This window comes from Rhinoderma darwinii, chromosome 2 (genome assembly GCF_050947455.1).
Source record: "Rhinoderma darwinii isolate aRhiDar2 chromosome 2, aRhiDar2.hap1, whole genome shotgun sequence".
Classification (NCBI taxonomy): Eukaryota; Metazoa; Chordata; class Amphibia; order Anura; family Rhinodermatidae; genus Rhinoderma; species Rhinoderma darwinii.
In genome coordinates, this window is record NC_134688.1 from 235,671,630 (window position 1) to 235,679,173 (window position 7,544).

Genomic DNA, 7,544 nt, shown 5'->3' on the forward strand with positions numbered 1-7,544 from the left:
GTGTTACCAATGGTTTTCTTGGTGACTGTGGTCCCAGCTGCCTTGAGATCATTAACAAGTTGCCCCCGTGTAGTTTTCGGCTGAGCTCTCACCTTCCTCAGGATCAAGGATACCCCATGAGGTGAGATTTTGCATGGAGCCCCAGATCGATGTCGATTGACAGTCATTTTGTATGTCTTCCATTTTCTTACTATTGCACCAACAGTTGTCTCCTTCTCACCCAGCGTCTTACTTATGGTTTTGTAGCCCATTCCAGCCTTGTGCAGGTCTATGATCTTGTCCCTGACATCCTTAGAAAGCTCTTTGGTCTTGCCCATGTTGTAGAGGTTAGAGTCAGACTAATTAATTGAGTCTGTGGACAGGAGTCTTTTATACAGGTGACCATGTAAGACAGCTGTCTTTAATGCAGGCACCAAGTTGATTTGGAGCGTGTAACTGGTCTGGAGGAGGCTGAACTCTTAATGGTTGGTAGGGGATCAAATACTTATTTCTCTGTGCACAATGCAAATAAATATATATAATTTTGACTATGTGATTTTCTGTTTGTTTTTTTATATAATCTATCTCTCACTGGTAAAATTAACCTAGCCTAAAAATTCTAGACTGTTCATGACTTTGACAGTGGGCAAACTTACAAAATCAGCAAGGGATCAAATACTTATTTCCTTCACTGTATAATATAACTTAGCTTGCTCCTGATGTTAAAGAGGCTCTGTCACCAGATTTTGCAACCCCTATCTGCTATTGCAGCAGATAGGCGCTGCAATGTAGATTACAGTAACGTTTTTATTTTAAAAAAACGAGCATTTTTGGCCAAGTTATGACCATTTTTGTATTTATGCAAATGAGGCTTGCAAAAGTCCAGGTGGGCGTGTTTAAAGTAAAAGTCCAAGTGGGCGTGTATTATGTGCATACATCTGGGCGTGTATTATGTGTGTAAATCAGGGCGTTTTTCCTACTTTTACTAGCTGGGCGTTCTGACGAGAAGTATCATCCACTTCTCTTCAGAACGCTCAGCTTCTGGCAGTGCAGACACAGCCGTGTTCTCGAGAGATCACGCTGTGTCGTCACTCACAGGTCCTGCATCGTGTCGGACCAGCGAGGGCACATCGGCACCAGAGGCTACAGTTGATTCTGCAGCAGCATCGGCGTTTGCAGGTAAGTCGATGTAGCTACTTACCTGCAAACGCTGATGCTGCTGCAGAATCAACTGTAGCCTCTGGTGCCGATGTGGCCGACAAGATGCAGGACCTAGGGCAGGAAGTGAGTGACGTCACAGCGTGATCCCTCGAGAACACGGCTGTGTCTGCACTGCCAGAAGCTGGGCGTTGTGAAGAGAAGTGGATGATACTTCTCGTCAGAACGCCCAGCTAGTAAAAGTAGTAAAAACGCCCCGATGTACGCACATAATACACGCCCACTTGGACTTTTACTTTAAACATGCCCACTTGGACTTTTGCAAGCCTCATTTGCATAAATACAAAAATGGTCATAACTTGGCCAAAAATGCTCGTTTTTTAAAAATAAAAACGTTACTGTAATCTACATTGCAGCGCCGATCTGCTGCAATAGCAGATATGGGTTGCAAAATCTGGTGACAGAGCCTCTTTAAGTGCTGATCGTCCAGGGCTGGCAGGAAAAGGAGCCAGCACCAAGAGCTTCCCATGGCCTATATGTTCCTATCCCATTCCATTGACTCCGCCTTATGACCACCCATATGCCTTCCGATGTGCATCTGTACAGTATAGGTAAATCTAATCACAGTATGCTCAGCTGTCTCTACATCCAGTTTACAATGGCTCCTTCCTGTACTGAGGTCCATTGTAATGCTAATAAGGCAGTAGATAAGAATCTGACCAAATGACTTCTGAGCATACTGCCACCTCAAAGGGTGAACACCACTGAATAATATCAGTATATACTATATCTATTTACCAGGTATATTTTATGTGATCATAAGTCAGAGTGTCTGGATGGGAACAATATTCTCCTGTAACAGATACACTCCAAAATCTTGTAAAAATCCTTTCCAGAAGAGTGGAAGCTGTTTTTGCTGCAAAAGGAAAACCTACTTTATATTAATGCCTATGGATATAGAATGGGATGTCATAAAAACTCCTGTAGGTGTAATGTATAGGTGTCCCAGTAATTTTGTCTATATAGTGTAGCTCTGAATAGGTGGCTGAGATCTGTTGCATGTTCCACAGAAGCAAAATAGTCAATAAATGATAAGAAACCCCCTATGAGATGTCTTCTTCAAAGATTGATACCATGTTGGTTACCATGATCATTTGGGCATCTAGAAAAACTATATTTTTAGTGGAAAAAAAAAAATAGATTTGGACCGTCAATGAAGAAGAGTTTTCAGACTATAATGTCTGAATTAACTGCTGGCTACTAGATGATTTTTTTTAACTAATGGTGTCATAAAATCAAATAAAAACACGTTTTTGAAGGTAAGGATCACACATGTAGCGTGGCAGAGAATATGACAGTTTTAATTCAGCTAGAAAACAGATGAAATCTAATACAGAACAACTTACCTTTAAATCCATTTATTCTTATACGAGACCTCTGCATGTATAACATAGCATCTTTTCTAGAACAATGTTATGTTGATAAGCCAAACACTTTAAACCTGTAACAGTATACTCTATTAAGTGTATATTACTTATTATGTTACAAGCATTCTTTAGAGTTCCTCACCGGGAATAAATTGAATGTTATTTTGCTTGGATTTGGACCAATCTCCCGCCACCAGAATATTGCTTGCAATGAGGATATCATGTCTTTCTGCCAGCTAAGCGGTGTCATGGTGTCACACCTGGTCCTTTTGATAAGTTTTCATCAAATAAATAAAATGAAAATTACAGTCCGGGGGGTAATTTATGGAAACATCTGAACTTGCAAATGTAGATTACTTCTAAAACATTTTCCTTTTGAATAAACATTTTTTTTCTTACTTTTTTCACTGTATCTACAATCACTGTTGCTGTAAATGTGTTATCTGGTGCAGAAAATGAATTTTAAAATACCCCATTAGGGAATTCTGATTTAATAGACTGGGATTCTTCTTACAGGTCCCTTATCTAATAACCATAGAGGAAGTGGTTAGAGCATTTCTAGAAGACCCAGAACTCCCATATATTACATGGACAGCCCAATGATTGCAATATGCACTGTATAATACCTAATTTCCCATGTTGCCACTGTGGGGCAATTTAATATTTGCTTTCAGGTTCCCACACAGTTTACAGGTGATATAGGGTATTCCAGGTATATATATATATCACCTTTTGACTACTGGAACCCCCACTTATCTCATGAAGGTGAAACCATATTCCCCCCTACCAGGATGACAATGGTGAGAAGGAGTTGTATGGAACGATAGACTAGCATGCGTGCTACTGCCCCATACACCTCTATGATAGTTATAGAAACTGCAGAGCAAGCAAGACAAAACAGTAATGTTGTGTTGTAACCAGTTTAAAATAGAGGTTGGGTTATATAAAATGTTTAGATTAGGCTTCGTTCACATCTGCGTCGGGGTTCCATTCATGGGTTCCATCAGACCTTTCAGTCAGGGAAACCCATGACCGGAAACCATAGCTTTCCGTTTGCATTACCATTGATTTCAATGGTAATGCTTCCATTGCTAATGATTTCCGTTTTTCTCTGTTCCGTAAGGCTTCTGTTTTTTTGGGCGGAATTAATAGTGTAGTCGACTATGCTATTGATTCCGCTGAAAAAACGGAAACCTTACGGAATGGAGACAAACTAAAACCATTAGCAACGGACGCATTACCATTGAAATCAATGGTAATGCAAACGGAATGCTATGGTTTCCGTTTGTTTCTGTTTATGGGTTCCCCTGACGGAAAGGTCGGAAGGAACCCATGAACGGAACCCCGACGCAGATGTGAACGAAGCCTTTTACAAAATGCTAAATTTAAGAACCATTTAGTGGACTGGGTTTCATAGGATGGCTCATTTTTATGTGAAACAAAAGCAGATTTTAGATTTAAGTAATGTGATTATGTGAATCATAGACTGGAATATAAAATGAAATGTTCAATTCTTCAAATCTAGCTATGCAAATATATTTTAGATTTTTTCTTAGGAGCTGAAGCAGTGATAGTTGATTTAAACAAAATCAGGCTGGATTCACACGAGCGTGTGGTTTTTGCGCACGTAAAAAACGCGTCATTTTGCGTGCATTGTAGTTGCGTGTGGCATGCGCTATGGCTGCGTTTCTGGGTTTTTTACGCGCATATGGCATGCGTTTTTTACGCGCGTTAAAAAAACGGAGGGTGGAGTGATGGAGAGGGCAGCCTACAAAAAGGCACTCTTCTCAAACACCTTCTTGATGTGAGCACATGTTCTCATCCTTTTTGCACCGTGCAAAATTCTTTGGGTCGTTTATTGTGTTTCTTGGCTTGTTGCCGTCTAAAAGGCAAATTATGCCGTTGACTCCACTGGGCCGTGTGCTGGTATGGTGGATGGTTTCTCGGCTATTTGGCGAGCGCTGACCCATGCTTCGGGAGGGAACCCGGAGAAGAGGGAGGCTTTGGGTTCATCCGCTTGTGGCACAGCGCACCTCCAAAGGGCACTTTCATACTCTCTATGATGACCTCCGCCATCACCCCGAAAAATTTAGGTCGTTTTGCCGCATGTCTGTAGCCACGTTTGAGATTCTGCTGGAGCAGATTCGTACAGGAATCACCCACCAGGACACAAACATGCGGCGCTGCATGTCCCCCGAGGAGCGACTCCTTGTGACGTTGAGGTATGTGTGTTTTACAAAATTACTGCTTACAGGACGGTGTGTGGGTGTCATGTCCTACCAACAAAGTGTATATTTGTTTGTGTCTTTTTTTTCTCACGCATTTAGATTTATTGCAACCGGAAATAGCTACCATTCATTACATTTTGAATTCCTTCTGGGAGTGAGCACAATTTCTGGCATTGTGACAGCCAGATGTGTGGTGCTTTGGCAGAGATTAAAGCCCACAGTGATGCCTCAGCCCACGGAGGAGCACTGGCTTCGTATTTCCGAGGATTTTATGTCCGCCACCCAATTTCCTCATTGTATTGGTGCCCTAGACGGGAAGCACATTCGTGTGAAGAAGCCCCCCCACTCTGGCTCAAGATACTATAATTACAAACAATATTTTTCCATCGTCTTGTTGGCCTTGGCCGACAGTAATTATTGTTTTACCATTGTACACATTGGGTCGTATGGAAGCTCCGCCGATGCACGCATATTTCGCTCATCCAGATTGGGCCATCGTCTAATGAGCAATCAACTTGCTGTGCCGGGACCGAGCATCCTCCCTGGCTCGCGAGGACCACCAGTCCCATATGTCATCGTTGCAGATGAGGGTTTTGGCCTGACAAGCCAAGTTATGCGTCCTTTTGCAAGAAGGGGCTTGGATGACCGTAGGCGCATCTTCAATTACCGGCTAAGCCGAGCTTGAAGATGTGTTGAATGTGCATTTGGCATTATGACAACCAAATGGCGGGTGTTCCTCACAACAATGCAACGGACGCCGCAGAATGTGACCCATGTCATACAAGCGTCTGTCGTTCTTCATAACTTCAGCCGCATACATGATGCCGGTTTTGATGCTGAATATATTCGGAGAAATGCAACCACATCAACCATTCTGGGCCAAATTCCCCTAGGAAGGGCCCAAACATCTGGTATCCGAGTGCGCAACATTTTTGCCGAATATTTTGACAGCCCCGATGGAGCACTGCCATGGCAGGAAGATTCTCTGTGAAGGTTGTCTTCGTGGAGATTATTGCCCCAATTTCTCATTACTGAGGGCAATGGGATGAATTTAGGGGGGGAATTTTGTATTAGGGACTCGCAAGACCTGAGGACCCTTGACGTGGGTTGCGAGCTTATATCTTTTGTGGTTTTGCCGTGTTGGTCTGCTGCCAAACAACTAATTGTATGTGAATCACATTGGCCAATCCAATGTTCGCAAATACAATCACAAAGTTGCTTAGTGCGTCCATTATCATAGCACTGAAACGCCTCAGAGAAGTCGTTGCTGTTTCGAGCAAAACTACAAAAGATAAACTAAGACCTCAATTATGGCATGCAACTACCTTGGGCCCTGGGTAGCATGTTGCAACGTTACCCTTGGACATGTTTGGGAAAGCATGTTACATTACATATACACCGTGTTCCAAATTATCATGCACATTGGATTTAAGTGTCATAAACATTTATTTATTAGTTTTTCAATGAAACTCATGGATGGTATTGTGTCTTAGGGCTCTTTGGATCATTGTAATCAATCTCAGACACCTGTGATAATTAGTTTGCCAGGTGTGCCCAATCAAAGGAAAACTACTTAAGAAGGACGTTCCACATTATTAAGCAGGCCACAGGTTTCAAGCAATATGGGAAAGAAAAAGGATCTCTCTGCTGCCGAAAACTGTGAAATAGTGCAATACCTTGGACAAGGTATGGAAACATTGGATATTTCAAGAAAACGTAAGCGTGATCATCGTACTGTGAAAAGATTTGTGGCTGATTCAGAGCACAGACGGGTTAGTTCAAATAAAGGCATAATGAGGAAGGTTTCTGCCAGACAAATTAATAGGATTAGGAGAGCAGCTGCTAAAATGCCATTGCAAAGCAGCAAACAGGTATTTGAAGCCGCTGGTGCCTCTGGAGTCCCGCGAACCTCAAGGTGTAGGATCCTGCAGAGGTTTGCAAGTGTGCATAAAGCTATTATTCGGCCACCCCTAAACAATGCTCACAAGCAGAAACGGTTGCAGTGGGCTCAGAAATACATGAAGACTAATTTTCAAACCGTGTTGTTTACTGATGAGTGCCGTGCAACCCTGGATGGTCCAGGTGGATGGAGTAGTGGATGGTTGGTAAAATTGCCACCATGTCCCAACAAGGCTGTGACGTCAGCAAGGAGGTGGCGGAGTCATGTTTTGGGCTGGAATCATGGGGAGAGAGCTGGTAGGCCCCTTTAGGGTCCCTGACGGTGTGAAAATGACCTCTGCAAAGTACGTAGAGTTTATGACTGACCACTTTCTTCCGTGGTACAAAAAGAAGAACCATGCCTTCTGTAGCAAAATTATCTTCATGCATGACAATGCACCATCTCATGCTGCAAAGAATACCTCTGTGTCATTGGCTGCTTTGGGCATAAAAGGAGAGAAACTCATGGTGTGGCCCCCATGTTCCCCTGACCTCAACCCCATTGAGAACCTTTGGAGCATCCTCAAGCCAAATATATATGAGTGTGGGAGGCAGTTCACATCAAAACAGAAGCTCTGGGAGGTTATTCTGACATCCTGCAAAGATATTCAAGCAGAAACTGTCCAAATACTCACAAATTCAATGGATGCAAGAATTGTGAAGGTGATTTCAAAGAAGGGGTCCTATGTTAACATGTAACTTGGCCTGTTAAGTTTTTTTTTATTGAAAGAGCTTTTGATTTCTGTAAATATGACCTCCTGATGCTGCAAATTCAACAAATTACCATTTTAGTTCTCTTTACATCCTTTAAAAT